Source organism: Hemicordylus capensis, chromosome 1 (genome assembly GCF_027244095.1).
Source record: "Hemicordylus capensis ecotype Gifberg chromosome 1, rHemCap1.1.pri, whole genome shotgun sequence".
Taxonomy (NCBI): domain Eukaryota; kingdom Metazoa; phylum Chordata; class Lepidosauria; order Squamata; family Cordylidae; genus Hemicordylus; species Hemicordylus capensis.
The window spans coordinates 302,818,611-302,837,460 of record NC_069657.1 but is presented as its reverse complement, the minus strand read 5'-3'; positions in this window follow the sequence as shown (position 1 = coordinate 302,837,460).

Below are 18,850 nucleotides of genomic sequence, written 5' to 3'. Positions count from 1 at the left end.
TGAAAAGCAGCATAGAAATACATTAAATAAAAATAATTTATTATCATTATCAAAGACAATTCAGGACTCTATTCATATTATTTGAAAGTAATTCCCTTGCGTTTCAGAGGAAATATTTTTCAAGTAACATGCTTAGAACTGGAACATAATTCAGACCTGGAATGTATTTTCCCATAGAGGATTGGCATCCTTATGCTCATTCTCCTCTCCTCTTCTCCAGAAATCACTGTGTGAATCGGGGGTATCACCACACGTTTCTTCTAGAGATGGGCAAGTCCATTAGAGCTCACCTCGGACTAGGGCAGAAATGATCCAAGTTCTTTTCTCCAAAATCAGGAAGAATTTGGATCATTGGATGACCTAGTCCAGGAGCAAGTTCTCCACCCCTCTCCTTCAGCTTCTATGTCATTCCTCACCTTTTATTTACCAGTCTTGATGACAGAAGGGCAGTGAGGGAATCAGCAGCATCACCAGGTGGGGAATGCATTCTCCACATGCCAAGAGAAAATGGGCAATAATGCCATGTAGGGCCTGAGAATCTTGTTTCCTTCTTCCTTTTGTCACTCTGATGTGCTGCTCTGCAGAGCAACAGCGCAAAGTCATTGTGGTCCTTGTTATCTGGAGTCTTACCAAGAATAGCTGCTATTCAAATACATTGCAGTCACCCATGGGATAACTCCATATACCAAGGACCACTACAACATTGCTCCGGCACACTGCAGAGCAGTGTATCAAAGTGACAATGCAGGGAGGGAAAAAGGCTTCTTAGGTCCTGTTCAGCTGCACCCTTCTTTTCTCCGGATGCACAGATAAAGCTACCTTCCTCCCTGCATTGTGCCACCGCTTCTTCTCTGGCTGTTCTCTCCCCCCCAAGACTGATAAATAAAGGAGAGGAGCTGACAGGGAAGCTTGTGGGGAAATATCCCCAATAGGGATGTGCAAAAAATTTTGGGCACAGAACAATCTGTGCCCGAAACAAGCAATTTTGGGTGATTCGGGTCCGAACCGAATCACCCCCAATGTCCCCCGATATTTTTCGGGGCCGAGCCAAATCACCCGAATTTCGGGCCCAAAAAATTCGGGTGATTCAGGATGAAATCTCTTTGAATTTCCCGCCTTTTTGCATCCATTGATTTGAATGCAAAAAGGTCTGAAGTGATGTCAGCCCAAATTTTGGGTCCCAGGGGCAAAATAGTGGGGTGGTAGTGCCTAATGGTTGGAGGCTACCACCCAAATTTCAGGGGAACTGGGCAAACGGCTTATTTTTGGGGAATTTTTGAAGTTTTAGTGTCTTTGGGGCAGTTTGGGGGCATAGAGTGGGATCTGGGCAAAAAGAGTGGGGTGGGGTGGTAGTGCCTAATGGGTGGAGGCTACCACCCCAATTTCAGAGTGATGGGGCAGAGGGCTGATTTTTGGGGAATTGTTGAAATTTACGCATCTGTAAGGTTTTCCCCCATAGAGAAGCATTGAGGTGTCAGCAAATGGATAGCTTCACGCGGGGGGCAAAGGGGCTGCTGACACCTCAATGCTTCTCTATGGGGAAAAACCTTAAAGACGCATAAACTTTAACAATTCCCAAAAAATCAGCCCTCTGCCCAAATCCTTTGAAAAAATTCAGGTAGCTTCCTTGACCCTACCTGGCACTATCACCCCACACTGCTCTAGGCCACCCCTTTTCCCCCCGTGTGAAGCTATCCATTTGCTGATACCTCAATGCTTCTCTATGGGGGAAAACCTTAAAGACACATAAACTTCAACAATTCCCCAAAAATCAGCCCTCTGCCCCATCACTCTGAAATTGGGGTGTTAGCCTTCACCCATTAGGCACTACCACCCCACCCCACTCTTTTTGCCCAGATCCCACTCTATGCCCCCGAACTGCCCCAAAGTCACTAAAACTTCAAAAATTCCCCCAAAATAAGCCCTTTGCCCAATTCCCCTGAAATTTGGGTGGTAGCCTCCAACCATTGGGCACTACCACCCCACCCCACTATTTTGCCCCTGGGACCCATTTTTCCTTCCTGAATCAATTCGGATTCGGATTTAATCCGAATATGAACCGAATCAGGGGTGATTCGGGTGGCCCAGATTCGGGCACAGAACAGATTGGGGGTGATTCGGTTTGGGTCCCGAACTGAATCACCAAAAACCCGAATTGCACACCCCTAATCCCCAAGCTCAGAGAAAAATTCTTAAGGGTGAAGATTTTCACCTGTCCTTTGAAGGTGCTTCTCATCAATAATAATTCTTGAAGCTGAATTGTGAGAACTTGGCCAACATCCCTAGTTTCTACCTCCCCGCTGCTCCTACCATCCTCAGGAATATATTTTTGGGACTCACAGAGGGCCACAGAGGGAAGGTGGGCTTGCCAAAAACCATGCCCTTCCTCCTGTGATGGAAAATGCTGTTGCAGTGGCATGGTGTTAGTTCGGATGTCAGCAATGGATTTTATGTAGAATCAGCGGATATATTTGCTTTCTCCAGAATACATGCATGCATGTAAGAATGTATGTATGTATGAATATGTTTGTATGAGTGTATGTATGTAATGCATGCATGCATCTATTTGTCCATCCATCCATCCATCTATCCACCCACACCCCAAGTCAACATATAGGTGCTCTTTAATACACCCAAATAAAATCATCATTGGGTCTAAGAGCACACTACACCCAATTCTATCTTGAATATTTCTTACAATTTTCATTTTTTGTTTAATCTTTGGGCATCCCCATCAGATAAAAACTGTATTGTTTGCTCTGCGTCACTAACATTTACTTGGATTTATTTTGTACATCTTATTCCATTTTTGTGGTGTCAAATAGGATTGGTGCAACACTATTTCATTAACTTTCCCTTAAAATCAGTGCAAAGAGAGACTGCTGAGATGAATGTAATTATTTTTCCACATCTCAGAAAAATATATGTGAATTGAAATGTCTCACCACATTTTAAATGTTTTATCCAACTGATATTTTTGGTCTAAAAATATATGCTGACAACCAGACTAAATTACTCACCAATAGTCCCACTGAAATTAATGGGAAAAGTTGGAGATGCATAACTTCTCCCATAAATTTCAGTGGGACTATTCACAAGTCCCACTGAATCTAGATGCAAGCTACTACATATTCCACAGGTCTTTTAGCATCGTATTTGGAGAACATGCATCTCTAATGATCTTATGCCAAAATTGGTAATAAAACCAAAGCACAGCTCCTCCTTTCATGATGGCACAGCTCTTGACATGATATTTATCTGTCTACTTTTCAAATCATTCCTTATAATGTCTTGGAGTTAAATTCCAAATCTCAGCATGTCACTATCATGGAGTAAATAGCTTGGAGATCAATGAGAAATACTTCCAAATAACATAACCAGGACTGGATAATCAGGATTTACATTTCACCCAAGCAGCTAATGATTGATTGATTGATTGATTAAATGCAGTCAAGTCGGTGTCGACTCTTAGCAACTACATAGATAGATTCTCTCCAGGACGATCTGTCTTCAACTTGGCCTTTTAAGTCTCTCAGTGGTACATTCATTGCTGTCGTAATCAAGTCCATCCATCTTGCTGCTGGTCGTCCTCTTCTTCTCTTTCCTTCAACTTTCCCCAGCATTATGGACTTCTCAAGGGAGCTTCACATAATGTGTCCAAAGTATTATAGTTTGAGCTTGGACATTTGTGCCTTGAGTGAACATTCTAGATTGATTTGTTCTATGATCCATTTGTTTGTTTTCCTGGCTGTCCATGGTATCCGCAAGAGTCTTCTCCAGCACCAATGTTCAAAAGTGTCAATACTTTATCTGTCCTGCTTCTTCAAAGTCCAGCTTTCACATATAGAGAGTGTTATAGGAAAACCCATTGTTCGAATGATTCTAAGCTTTGTAGGTACAGACACTTCATGGCATCTAAATATCCTTTCCAAGACCTTCATTGCAGCCCTTCCAAATTCTAGTCTGCAGCATATTTCTTGATTGCTGTTAATAGAGGCAGGGTAATGGACTATTTTGTCTGCAAAGCATGGTGTTCATAGATTCTTATACATGTGGCAAGAATTCTGCGATGGAAAATAAGTTATACATGAGTTCTTTTCATGTGACATTTTAAATCAAGATGACACATTTAGTAAATCCATAGATTGTGTAAGCTCTTTACAGTGGGATCTCTAACAGGAACTGATTTTCAGAACACTACAATTCTTTTCAATTGCATTTAGTTTCCTTATTTTAAAAGTTAGTAGAAAAGGTTGTTTCCAACACCACTGCATTAAATGCATCACATTTTAATATGTCATGTAAAACCCCACATATTGTAATAGCTTGTAAATAATCTATCCAAATGCATATTTGGCCTAGATTCTCCCTGTTAATTTTTAATGGCTTTTCATAAGAAAATACAGTAATGAAAATAATATACATCTGAAAAAGATTTTGAATTTGGAAATAGCTATTAGTTCCTTGGCTTCCCTAGAAGTACAATATGCATCAAATATATAGCGTGTCTTGTATGTCTTCTAATATAAAAATGCAGTCTTGCCTTCAAATAGTCATATATTAAGAAGTATGGAGAAAAAAGATTAATGCAATCCTCACTACCTCCACCCGCATTTCTTCCCACTATCTTGGTAAACAAAATGCCACTGATTTGGGTCATGATCATGCAAATATTTGCATGAATGAGTGGTATTACTGCAACCCCCTTGCTCTGTCTGTGACTAGATATTCAAATTAGAAGTAAGAATAATTTCCTAATACATTTTTGCCAAGCATTCAATTGCACTGTGATATTTAAAGCTATACTCTTGACATACACTCTTACAATAAACTGGCAATTGTTTTCCTAAGAAAAAAATACCAAATATTATCAGATAAACAATTAATCCCATATAAAAAACCAATAATTCACTGCTATTTCAATCCTAAAGACAGTTATAAGATTCCATTGAACTCAGCTGGAAATAATTTTGGGTAAACATAGTGGCTGACATGAGGAAAATTACTCAAAGTAGTCCCACTGAAATGTCACACATGCAGAGTCCTGAGAGGAATACTCCCCCACCCTCACTCTAGCTTGGGCTGCCTCTCTGTGTATGAAGAATGTTAATGCTTTCCTTTGCTCCTGTTCTTGTGCACATAAACATACCCTAAGAAAGCAGACTGTGGGGAAATGATATGGGGAGGTAACCTGCTGAGAGAAATTACCTGCTTCCAATTTTTGCAAATTGGAAAAAGAAGCTCACCAAATAGGAGGGGTTAGCCTTGCAGACGAAAATACTTTTTTGTGGCCAATCTGTCTACACAAAAAACAGTATTGTGCAGCATGTAGTGATGTTAGGTTAATTATCTCTTTACCTATCTCTCTTAAAAGCAAACCATGTCCTTAGGAAACTCCATAGGCATGCCGAAGGAAAAATGTTTGTACATTAAAAGAGAGTAAAAGATGCCCCCCACAAAAAAGTTACAGAACGTTGAAGGTGTCATTTGATACAACGGAACATTGGTAGGGGTGGGTGGGGGTTGTCTGGCTCAATCTTCTAATAAAGTCATTCACATGACTCTGTATGGTATGGTGGAGAGGGCTGGCAGAGGAAGGCAGGATTGCTCCTACCTTCTCCCAGACAGTCTTTTCATTTCCTAGGATTGCACAGCTCATGTACCCACACAAGCGACACTGTCAGGAGCTATGTGGCCAACTGGATGGTGGGGGAATCCAGCCCATCCTCCAGAAATCCCACAAAGCACCATGTGAGGAGTGTGGTACATTGGGGGATTTCTCCACCACCGTGTGCTCTTAGGTTCCCAGCTGTATGGCTGCTCAGGCTACAAGCAGACTGAGCAGCCACATGACCAGATACTGGGGTAGAAGGGCATGCTCATGCACTTCTACCTCAGTAATAGTCTGGGTAAAATACTCAGGGTACCTGGCAGGGCAGCCCAAACCTGGTGCTCCACTTGAACAGCCCTAGGGCTGTGCAAGCAACATTGCTCATGTGAACAGCCTCACTGTGTATATCAGACTGGAGGCAAAACCAGGTCAGTGCAAAATAAGGTAGTAATGTCTGTCTACATACTTGTGGATAGGGGTGTGCACAAAACTGGTTTGGTTCAAATTTGAACCAACCTCGAACTGGGGTGGGTAGGTTCAGTTCTGGTTTTGTTTGAAACCAAACCTGGTTCTGTTTGAATTCCAGCCCAACTTGAACCAGTTCTAAAAGGATGAACACAGGGTATAAAGGGGACTTGAACTGGCCCATTATTCCCTGTTCAGAGCACCTAGGGACACAAAACCAGGGTGGATGGTAGGCACCCATGTGTGCCAACAACTACCTGAAACCCAAAGCAATTGGACACTCCTGCGATTTTAAATGGTTTTTGGTTTTTTTTTGAAGATTTTTACTTTTTTTGCATTTCCCCCCATAGGGAATAATGGGGATTTGAGGCTACCCCATCTGTCCCCTTGGGGGTTGCCTGGGCCCCCCAAAGTGGGCTTGGGGACAAAGCCAGTCTGGCCACAACTCCCCCTAGGAGCCCCAAGCCGGTGGGGTTCATGTTTTTTTAAATGGGTCCCCCCCCCCTTTTTGCCATCTCTTCAGTGCCTGCATTGGATTCCACTAAGAAATCCAACCTGTGTGACATGACCTAGTGACCTGTCTGTGATCTCATGGATGCTATTCTTAATGAGGGGAAAAACCCAAAGGGAAAGCACACAGCAGCCACACATAGCCAGGTAAAATTACTTTTAAAAAGAAGGGGAGTTAAGGGGAATGGAGCCAAACAAACAAGCAGGCAGGACAGAACTCACCAGCACAGCAGAGACCAGACAGAGCCAGAAAAGCATCCACAGCTCTTTCTCTCACCTCAGCAAGGAGTGATTTTGCAAGCCCAGGGACTGCCTTTAAGTAGAAGTTCAATCTCCCTCCTTTGGGGAAATGGGACAACTCTCTGTGGCCAACTCACTGTGGGACACCTCAACATGGCTGACTCACTGCAGGGACAACTCAATGCAAATCTCCAACAAACACTTCAAAGCAGCTCCCTGCTCTCTCTTCACAAACAAACAGCCCCAAACTTCAAGTGCCCTGCACTTCAAAACAGTTCCCTGCTCCTTCTATAGGGATGGGAAGTGGGCGAAGGTTGCGGAGAGCAGCCCGCTCCTGCCAGCAACCAGCAGACACGCAGTTATTACTTTATTTGAATTTGAGTCACAACCAGCAAGCCCGATAGTGCCCCGCACTTCAAAACAGTTCCCTGCTCTCTCTGTAGGGATGGGAAGTGCGCTCCTGTCAGGATATGCTGGTACTCATGCAGCTGAGCTTAGGGCTAAGCCTCCTTGATTTGAATTTCTGCATTAAGACAAAAAGGGCTTTGGAGAAGCGTCCAGGTAGGAGAGGACACAGTAGACTGGCTCCTTTGTTTCCTCCACCAATGTGGAATCTGTTCAACAGAACACTGAATGGCGATGATCGCACTAACAACCATGCCAAAGCTGCTCGTTGTCGCCTTCAAGCCGAACTTGGAATGTGTCATCCTATGGTCTGGAAGTTCATTGATGGCCTCAGAAAGGTGCAGAAGGACAGAGACGCCTATTACAAACAGCTCATTTCAGGCCACAGTCCTCTGGTCAAGCTGAAGAAATACCGCAAAACAGGTGAGTGTCTTTCAAAGATTGTGTCAAATGATGGCAATAGAAGTCACATAGAATACTTGCGTGGCATAGTTCACAATTATCAAATAGCTTAACAAAAATGTTTTTTTATGTTCAAATGAAGTAATAATTGCATGTCCTCTGGTTGCTGGTAGGAGCGGGCTGCTCTCCGCTTCCTTTGCCCACTTCCCATCCTTATAGAGAGAGCAGGGAATTGTTTTGAAGTGCAGGGCACTTGAAGTGCGGGGCAAGCTGTTCTGCACCTCCTTCGCCCACTTCCAAGCCCCATAGAGAGAGAGCAGGGAACTGTTTTGAAGTGCGGGGCACTATCATAATAAAAGCAAAGTGCATAAAGACTTTCTTAATCACTATGTAAGAAGGAGTCTAATGGGAATGTGTGTAAAATATTAAAAATGGCTGGAACTTAAAAGTCCATTATGGGTATCCCCGATTGAAGCTTTGGCACGTAAAGAGACAAATATGCAGTCTGAATTGGGTACCTATAGGGATCTGTTATGTTTTCAAGGGAAGGGCTGTAAATTAAAAAACCTAAACAAAGTACAAAATTTGGTTAGTAACTGGTTTCAGTACCATCAGCTAAATGAAATTTATAAGAAGGATCTTAAAGTTGGATTCGAGGATCAAATGTCGAGATTCAAGAAGGAGTTGTGTGAAAATGATGAAAAATTAGCCTTTAAGATGTATAAGATGTTGCTGTTGCTTTTGGAGGAGACAAGAGATAAAGTGGTTAAAACGATTATGATAGAATGGGCTCAAGATGTGGGTCATAATATAGATATGGCTGCTTGGGAAAAATTATAGAAAACTGATTTAAAGTTCACTGCATGTTATGCTTTAAAAGAAAATTATTATAAGATGATGTATAGGTGGTATCTGACACCGAAAAAATTAGCATTAAAGTATAAAAATGTTTCAAACAAATGTTGGAAATGTGGACCATGTGAAGGAACTTTTTTTCATATGTGGTGGTCCTGCGGGAAGGCAAAGGCCTTTTGGGATATGATATATAATGAGCTGAAGAAAATTTTCAAAATGGCATTTCCTAAGAGGCCAGAATCCTTCCTGCTGGGAATAACTCAAGGAGAGTTCTCCAGAAGAAATTTAATTTTTTTATGTATGCAACCACAGCGGCTAGAATAGTATATGTGCAGAAATGGAAAGACAATAAAATGCCCTCAAAAGATTGGTTGATAAAAATTTTGGAATATGCGGAGATGGCAAAACTTACAGCACTTATAAGGGATGAAAAATTGGAATGTTTCAAAGAAGACTGGGAACCATTTTTACTTTACTTAAAGAACTATTTTTCTAATATGGACCTTTGAGCAGGGTTTGAAATATAGCAATAACAGCAGGTTGGCTTGGTTAAAATCGAGTAGCAATGTGGAGTATGTATGTTTTGAATTATTATAGCAATGGTTTATATGTATAGTTAACATGAACCGCGCAGACTGGTAAGTGGGAAGTTAATATTTACTTAATCAAATAAATGAATGTAGTTGTTGTAAAGTTATTGTAAAAGTCAATAAAAATTTTAAAATGCGAAGTGCAGGGCACTATTGGGTTTGTTGGAGAACAAAGAGAGAGCAAGGAGCTGCTTTGATGTGTTTGTCGGAGATTTGCATTGAGTTGTCCCTGCAGTAAGTTGGCTACGTTGAGGTGTCCCACAGTGAGTTGGCTGCAAAGAGTTGGCCGCAGAGAGTTGGCCACAGAGAGTTGTCCTAGACCCTCCTTTTGGAGCCCCCACCCTTGTCCCTCCCCCAGGGCCAATGGGGTGCCAGTTCTCCAGGACTGGCACCACTGCAAAGCCTACCAGAGGGCCAGACACATCTGGCCAATCAGGGAAGCAGGAGTGTGGCAAATCACTGCAAGTGACAGAACAGTCATAAAATGGCCACCAGCACCTAAAATGGAGACTCAAGCCTTCAAGCCTCTTTGAACTGGTTTGATAGAACCAGGCTCTGTTTGGTTCAAACTCAGATTGGCATTGCCAATTCAATGCCGAGTTTGAACCTTCAAAGGTCCGAATTTGAACCTTCGAACTGAACCACTTTGAATTCTAAACTGTTCACATTTGAACCGGTTTGCACATCCCTGCTTGGGGGGTAGGGATGTGTGAGCTGGCTCACTTCAAGCTAGGCTTGACATCAGGCCACCTCGATTTGACTGGGCTGAGTTTAGTTTGAAGAACCGGTTCGTAGACTGGCTCAAGTATACTTGTAAAGGGGAATCCTTGAGGATTCCCTTTTACAAGTAAAGGGGGCACACCTAACCTAAACGTCCCTAAAGGCATGGAGGGAAAATGAGATAAAGTGACTTCTGTACCTTTAGCGAACTCCACGAGATAGGCAGCATAGGCGGGCGGTGAGACAGTGGTAGCAAAACATCGTAGGCGGAGTCAGGGGCTCCTCCAAGCCCCCCCTGACTCCCAAATGAAAGTCTGGGCTCCTTGCAGCCCATTTTGGGGCTCTGCCCATGCGCAGAGGCAATTTTTGTGACCTGCGTTCATGCACAGAGGCCATTTGCATGTGTGCAGTGGCCTGAACTGAGCTGAACCTGGTTCAACAGAACCTGGAACAAGACTGGGCCAGGTTGGTTCAAATCCAGTCCAGATTTAAAATGAACCAGCCCAACCAGTTCTGTGCACATCCCTACTTGGGGAACTCACAAGGTACACAGAAATAAATGGATTTAAACATTAAAAAAAGAGAGAAAAACTACGTGTTGCTTGTACTGAGCCTGCTCCATGGCTTCCAGGAGCCATGGAATGTTGAAATCAGTTGTGGGGGGCGGGGGGAGAAAAGCAGAAGATGGAATGCAGGCAGGGGGGTGTTGGCCTGTTTGAACCTTTAACAGCTTAAAGATGCAACTTTTTGTTTTTGCAGGTTCCACTTGTAATAAATAATAGTGACTGACATCCTAACCAGTACTGAGTGCATGTTTCTAACAATGCACAGGCCATGTTAGCCCCAACACTAGTCTCTGCGCTTCCAAAACATGGGTGCTCTTGCAGGAGACCACAACTATTTGTGGCACTTTCCTCAATGCTTTGGAAGTGCTCAACTACAGCAGAAACACACCCCATACCCTCAGATATGTGTTCCACTGTATCAGAACACTTTCAGAGCATGGCAAGAGCATTGAAAATAGGTGCACTCTTGTGCAAGAATGCCCATGCTTTGGAAGTGTGGGGACTAGTGAGAGGTGTGTGTGTGCTAGGTGTGTATGTGTTATGTGCGACAACCACTAATTTCTAAAGTCATTGGATGCTGATAATATCTTTTTGGGGGAAAGATTGACCACAAAAGCTGTACTCATTTTAGCTTTGTTATGAGCTCCAAGCAATGAGTCTCTGGATAGAGGTTGACATCCAGACTAATGAAGCACCAATGCTACAGGAGAACCACAGGTGTAACACTGGTGCTTTGGGAGAGTTCCAGACTAACACTACCCTGGTGCTTCTACTGGGGTAAACTTTAATGACCTCCCTTTCTCCTGGAGGCATTCGGTGACACCTGGAAATATGTCCTTGAGGGCTGCACAACCCTTAGGGACATATTTTTGGGTGGCACAGAGCACTGTTGCTGTGTAAGTCAGGAACTCATTGGTTGTTATGCTGCTTCTCACATACCATCGATGCTTCACTAGTCTGGATGTCAACCACTGAAATTTTAAAAAGAAATTATGACCTCTTTTCAATAACACCACAGCCAGTGTTTCTAAACAATGCATTTCTTTTTCATGCTCTGTTTATTAAGGCATATGCTTCTTTACACACACACACACATCATTTTCCTGTGCAGTATACAGAGTACATTTCCTGCTTCTCCTCCTCCCTGATCCCAACCTTAATCAAAAGACAAAACAAAGACCAAGTAAGAAAAAGAAAGAGGGTGGGACAGAAGGGAGGAGATGGAGTGCTGAATGATGTTAGTAAATCTGTAATACTCTAAAGATATATCTTCATATGCTTCAAGATATTCTTTTCAAATTTGTTTCAAGGTGTCTGGGGACCCACCTCTACGGTACATTACCCTCTTATGTAGTGCTAAGTTGAGCATGTCGTGCTGCCACTCACTCATGCCGAGAGGAATTTTTGACTTCTAGGCCATCAATACAAATAATTTGGCTGTTAGCAGCACTCTTAAGAGGAACTACTGAGGATGCTTAGGTTTCATCCAGTTTGCTGGAAGATAATCTGTAATACCTGTTTTAGGACCAAGCTACACATGAGAAAGAATGCATTATTAATAGATATGATTAAACTGGACACGTCTCTAAATAAAAAGGATTTGCAGGGCTCTCAGTCCAGATCAGGACTTTAGCATGTGGTAAGAGAATGGTTAACCCTTTCCCATTGATTTGAAGCTATTTGCTCCCTTGCTTCCCATTGAAGCTATTTGCCCCCAAATCAGACACACACCCCCAATAGCTGCTTTGGGTGCAAAGAGCAGTTTGGGGGCAATTTCTGGCAGGAAACTGTTGCATGGGGAAAGAGTTAAACCCCTCCCCACATGCTACAGAGTCAATTTGGATCATGTTCCCCCCTGCCTGGCATTTTCTTTTGTTATGGGGGCGGGGAGGAAAAGGAGATGCTTCCAGTTTTAAGCTTGTCTTTTGATACTGCATTATATGTATTGTGTACTTTGACCCTTAAACCTTAAGGGAAGGTTTTTCTGGAGTCTGAATTATATCAGCTGTATTCTCACAACCAGAACTGTCAGAGCTGAAGAGTCAACTGTGATCGGCCAGCCCTGCATGCTCCCACAGAGCACGTCAAGACAACAGAATTTCTGGGCAGTCCTGGTTAAATGGCTGCAGTTAACCAGCATTTAACCAGGATTGCTAACCATGATCTGATCATGGTTAGATATTTAGTTTTGCTTGTGTTCTTTTGTTGGATTTGTTCCATATATATGCCCTTCCTCTTTTGTCATGGTATTTGGCTTGTACAATAAAGAAGTGTGATGATATCCTGATTTTGTTAGTGTTTCCCCTAGAACATTCATGACTCTGAGACAGAAATAATATTTTGCCCAAATTCTATCTAGCAAATCATAAGCTTCTGGTGTGGCTTCTTGATTGGGCTGAAGTCTAAATTTAGTAACTAGATCTATAAATGTTAGTTCTTGAGGTGTCAAACACTCTATGTTTGATCACATTCTTGGGACCCCAATGCTTAAGGCTGAGTTTCCTCAAAGAACCATCTCTTCATGGAAATATTGGCTAATATACTGAACAATTTAACTTTTCTTTCTTGCTTCCAAGATGGTTGGTTAAGCTATTACAACAAGTTGATTCAAAGGCAGCAGCCTCTGACATGGTGTAAAAAGTGAATCATCTTTCAAGGTGGGAGATGGGCTCATTTATCATTTGTGTTCAGCAGAGCTGACCTGAGTTGTTTGCGTTCAGCAGAGCTGACCCGAGTTGTGCGGAGTTTAATTTCTGCTCCTTCTGCCTTAAATCAATCCCCGGAGACATTATGCTGTGATGCTTTTAATGGGTTATTTGCGGACAAAAACTCCTGTATTCAGGTCGACTTGGACTCCACTACTTCTGCAGGGTCTATTAAGGAGGTGTGTCCAGGAATCCCTCTTGCAGTATCAGATTGGATTAGTTTCAATCTGTGACTCTGTTGTTTGGGGTGGTGCGGTCTACCACTTGTTCCCTGGATCCTTGCCTGACTTGACTGCTTCTATCTAGCAGGGAGATTGTTGGAGGTGGTCTAGTTAATAATATAAATGCTTCACTGAGGGAGGTTAGGGTGCCTCCTTGTTTGTAGGAGGCAATGGTTAGACCACTTCTTAAGAAGCCTTCCCTGGACCCCTCAGCGATGGATAGTTATAGGCCAGTCTCCAATCTCCCATGGTTGGGCAAGGTGATTGAGTGGGTGGTGGCCGACTTATTCCTGTTTTGAAACAGTTACACTGGGTGCCAATATGTTTCTGGGCAAAATACAGTGCTGGTTATTACTTTTAAAGCCCTGAACAGCTTAGGTCTGAGTTATCTTAGATAGGCCTTATGCACAATCTCCACCGCATGTTAAGGTCATCTGAGATGGTCTGTCTTCAATTATCACCAGCATGTTTAGTGGCGACTCAGAGGTGGGCCTTCTCTGTAGCCACTCCTGGGCTGTGGAATGCACTTACAGCAGAAATCCATAATCTGAGTTCATTATTGGCCTTCAGAAGACCCCTTAAAACCAATCTGTTGGGCCTGGCCTCCTAGGGTTTTTAAACTGCTTTTAAACTGTAAAAGTTTGTCCTGGTTTTCCAGAGTTTTTAAAAACTGTTTTAAATCTTTTAATTGTTAATGGTTTCATGTTGTTTTTATAGTTTCTGATTTTAACTATTAATTTATTTTAGTTCTTATTTTAATGTAAACTGCCCTGAGTCACTTTTGGAAGGGTGGAATAGAAATCATATACATACATGCATGCATGCATGCATACATACATACAAGTCAGTTTGTGCCAGTAGCATGTAACTATAAAGCCCTTAATTTATTTATTATTTTATTTTATTCAATTTTTATACAACCCTTGCAATATGGCTCAGGGTGGATTATAATTAAAAGAGAAACCATTAAAAACAATAGCAATTAAAGCAGAAATATAAACATAAACACCAATTAACAATTAAAACATCATAAAAACAATTAAACAATTAAAACCCTGAAAACCAGGTTACAGCATTAAAACAATTAAAACTAATTAAAAACCCTGGAAGGCCAGGTCAAACAGATAGGTTTTAAGGGCTCTGCTGCAGGTCAATAAAGAATTAAGATTGTGGATTTCTGCTGGGAGTGCATTCCACAGCCCAGGAGCAGCTACAGAGAAGGCCCTCCTCTGACTTGCCACCAAAAGAACAGGTGGCAACTGGAGACAGACCTCCTCAGATGACCTTAACGTGTGGTGGGGATCATGTAGAAGAAGGCGTTTTCTAAGATAACTCAGAACCAAGCCATTCAGGGCTTTAAATGTAATAACCAGCACTTTGTATTTTGTCCAGAAACATATTGGCAGCCGGTGTAACTGATTCAAAACAGGAAAAATATGGACTCTCCGGATTGCCCCAGAGACCAAAATGGCTGCCGCATTCTGAACTAACTGAAATTTCTGGGTTACGTACAAAGGCAGCCCTACATAGAGCACATTGCAATAGGCAAGCTGGGAGGTTACCAGTTGATGCACCACTGTTTTGAGGTCATCCTCTTCAAGGAATGGGCGCAGCTGTCGAATCAGCCGAAGCTGATAGAAAGCACTCCTGGCCATGGCCTCCACCTGAGACACAAGGGTGAGACCTGGGTCCAGGAGTACTCCCAGGCGGTGCACCTGCTCCTTCTGGGGGAGTGTAACCCCATCCAGCACAGGAAGATCTAACTCACCTCTCAAATTCTGAGCCCCCACACTGAGCACTTCCTTCTTGCTTGGATTCAGCTTCAATTTGTTCTCCCTCATCCAGCCCATTACTGCCTGTAGGCAGGCATTTAGAGAATGAGTGCCATTTCCTGAAGATGAAAAGGAGAAGTAGATTTGGGTGTCATCAGCATACTGAAAACACCCAGCACCAAACCTCCTGATGACCTCACCCAGCGGTTTCATGTAGATGTTAAAAAGCATTGGTGACAGAATGGAGCCCTGAGGCACTCCATATAACAGCTCTCGTTTTGAGGAGTAACTGTCACCAAGCTCCACCATCTGGAATCTACCTGAGAGGTAGGAGCGGAGCCACTACAAGGCAGTGCCCACTATCCCCAACTTCCCCAGGCGATCCAGAAGGATACCATGGTTGATGGTATCGAATGCCACCGAGACATCCAGAAGAACCAGCAGAGTCACACTCCCTCTATTGATTCCCCGGTAAAGGTCATCCATCAGGCCAACCAAGGCTGTCTCAACCCCATGGCCAGCTCTAAAGCCAGTTTGAAATGGGTCTAGATAATCAGTTTCCTCCAAGACTGCCTGGAGCTGGTCGGCCACCACCCTCTCAATCACCTTGCCCAACTAAGGAAGATTGGAGATTGGCCTGTAGCTGTCCATCGCTAAGAAGTCCAAGGAAGGCTTCTTTAAGAGTGGTCTAACCATTGCCTCCAGGGGGGCACCCTACCCTCCCTCAGCGATGCATTTACGATATTAACTAGGCCACCTCCAACAAACTCCCTGCTAGACAGAAGCAGTCAAGGATCCAGAGAACAGGTGGCAGTCAGCACTGCCCCAAGCAGCTTGTCTACATCCTCAGGAGATTGAAACTGATCCAATCTAATACTGCAAGAGGGATTGCTGGACACCTCCTCCACAGACCTTGCAGAAATAGTGGAGTCCAAGTCAGCCTGAATACAGGAGATCTTATTTGCAAAGAACCCATTAAAGGCATCACAGCAGAGCAATTCTGGGGAATGATTGGAAGTAGAAGGAGCAGAAATCAAACTCCTCACAACCCGGGATAGCTCCGCCTAGCATGAACCTGCAGCTGCAATGCACGCAGACCAGAATCTCTTTTTCACTGCGCACACTGCCACTGCAGTGTGTAACTCCCTGCTAGACAGAAGCAGTCAAGGATCCAGAGAACAGGTGGCAGTCACCACTGCCCCAAGCAGCTTGTCCACATCCTCAGGAGTCACAGATTGAAACTGATCCAATCTAATACTGCAAGAGGGATTGCTGGACACTTCCTCCATAGATCTTGCAGAAATAGTGGAATCCAAGTTGGCCCGAATACAGGATATCTTATTTGCAAAGAACCCATTAAAGGCATCACAGCAGAGCAACTCTGGGGAATGATTAGAAGTAGAAGGAGCAGAAACCAAACTCCTCACAACCTAGGATAGCTCCACCAAGTGTGAACCTGCAGCTGCAATGCACGCAGACCAGAATATCTTTTTCACATAAGTCCTCAAATGGGTCACATGCTGAATCCTGTCAGATTCGAACTGAGTTCTCCTCCACTTGCGCTCTAGTCACCTACCCAACTGCTTCAGCCTCCACAACTCCACAGTATACCAAGGGGCCATTTTTGAAGCAGGTCAGAAGGGACACTTAGGAGCAATCATGTCTAATGCCCTGAGTTCCCTGTTCCAGGTTCCCACCAGGGCATCGACAGAATCACCGGCCACACCAACATCAAAATCCTCCAAGGCCTTTTGAAATCCCACTGAGTCCAGCAGCCTTTTTGGGTGGACCATCTTAATAGGTCCACCACCCCTGCAGGGGTGGATTGCGGCTGTGAGACCAACCCTAACCAGCTAGTGGTCCATCTATGACAATAGGGAAACCACCAGATGCTCTACCCATGAACCCACCCCCCCGATCTGAACAACAGACCAAATTGAGTGCATGGCCAGCAGCATGAGTTGGTTCAGAAACTAATTGGGATAGACCCATAGTTGTCATGGCCGCTATGAACTCCTGAGCTGCACCAGACAAGCCAGTCCCAAAGTGGATATTAAAGTCCCGCAGCACTGAAAGTCTAGGAGACCCCAACACCAACTCTGCAACCAGCTCTGTCAGCTCAGTGAGGGAGTTGGTTGGGCAGCGGGGTGGACAGTACACCAACAGAATCCCTACTCTATCTCTATTTCCCAGCCTCAAAAATATGCACTCAGGATAAGTCAACTGTCTCACAGGGGCCCTGGTAATGGCTTGGGCCCAGGATATTTTTCATAACGCTTTCTTCGTTATGAACCCCGTTGCCTATGAGAATATTCAGGGGAGGTTAGTCTGATGGTGCTGCTGGCTTGTCTGGTGACGACTCAAAGGTGAGCCTTCTCTGCAGTTGCCCCAGAGCTGTGAAATGCACTTCCTGCTGAGATTAAAGCTTGCTCCATTTCTGTTGGCTTTTAGCAAGCAGCTAAAGATGCATCTCTTCAGTCAGGCTTTATAACTATTTAGCAAGTATTTTTATGGATAGTTATTTTAATTTGAACTTTTTATATGTTTTAATTGTTTTTAAATTACTTGGTTTGTTTTATTGTTGTAGACTGCCTAGAGACTTTGGTAGTGGGCGGTATACAAATATGCTACATACATACATACATACATACATACTCCACACCCTGAGGCTGCTAAAAAAAGGAGAGATGAATAATGATAGATGGTGGCATTTGAACAACAGAAGGAATTTAATGCCTTTGACATGGAGCTTGTCAGTAGCTTCACAATTTTGGAATGAACTATGAAGAACAATGAATCTGACATTAATGTAATCTCTAGAAATAAAAGCACTCTCAGCAGTTGTAGGCTATATACCTGATATGTGGACCCTGGAAAAAGATTAGGCATGCATGGCTGGTTACAAAAAGAACAATTTAATAGAACTTAAAAAATCTGAAGAACCAACTAGAAAAGGGAAATGGAAAGAGGAACTGTCTGCTGTTTGGAAAGGCGCTGTGTAAGAAATGTATACTTGCAGAGAGGAGAAAGACAGCAACAAATGGGATTAAAAGGGCCACAACTTTATTGAAGGAATATGGCATGATACATGCACCAGCTAAGACAAGTGTGGAGGGGGTAGTTTGAATAACTCTAATAAGAGGCTCAGGAACAGGGATGTGCAAACAGGTTTGAATTCAAACTGGTTCTGTTCGAAGGTTCTAACTCAGACCAAGCAGGGCATTCCTGTGGCAATGTCAGTCTGAGTTTGAACCAAACAGAGCCTGGTTCTATTTAAACCTTAGCTGCCCTCTCCCATTGTATTGTGTTGTTGTTGTTGTGGGTGCAGTGGGTGGGCTTTTTTGGTCAGGGTTTTTTAGACCCCCCCTAAAATAATAATAATAATAATAATAATAATAATAATAATAATAACAACAACAACAACTACTATTATTATTTATTTAGAATTTTGGGATGCACTGTCAGTGCCACCACTCTGTGTGGAGGCTGGCAGTGTGGGGGGCTCTTCTACCTGGGAAGCTGCTTCCGTGGTGGGAGTGGAGGGCAGGGGATTGATGGTTGGGAGTGCAGCCAGGCTTTCCCTCTCTCTTGTGGTGCCTTGTGGTCCCACATCTACTCTTGCCACTCAGTGCCCCCCCCCCAATGATGGCCAACAAGTCATGGCGGAGTCCAGTTCTGGGTCCTCTGGGGCTGAGTCTGACTCCGAGGAAAGTTCTGCTGCTGTGGAGGAGGCGCCCCCTCAGCCTCAGCTGGGCCCTTCTGGCACACAGGGTGGAAGGGGGGTGGGT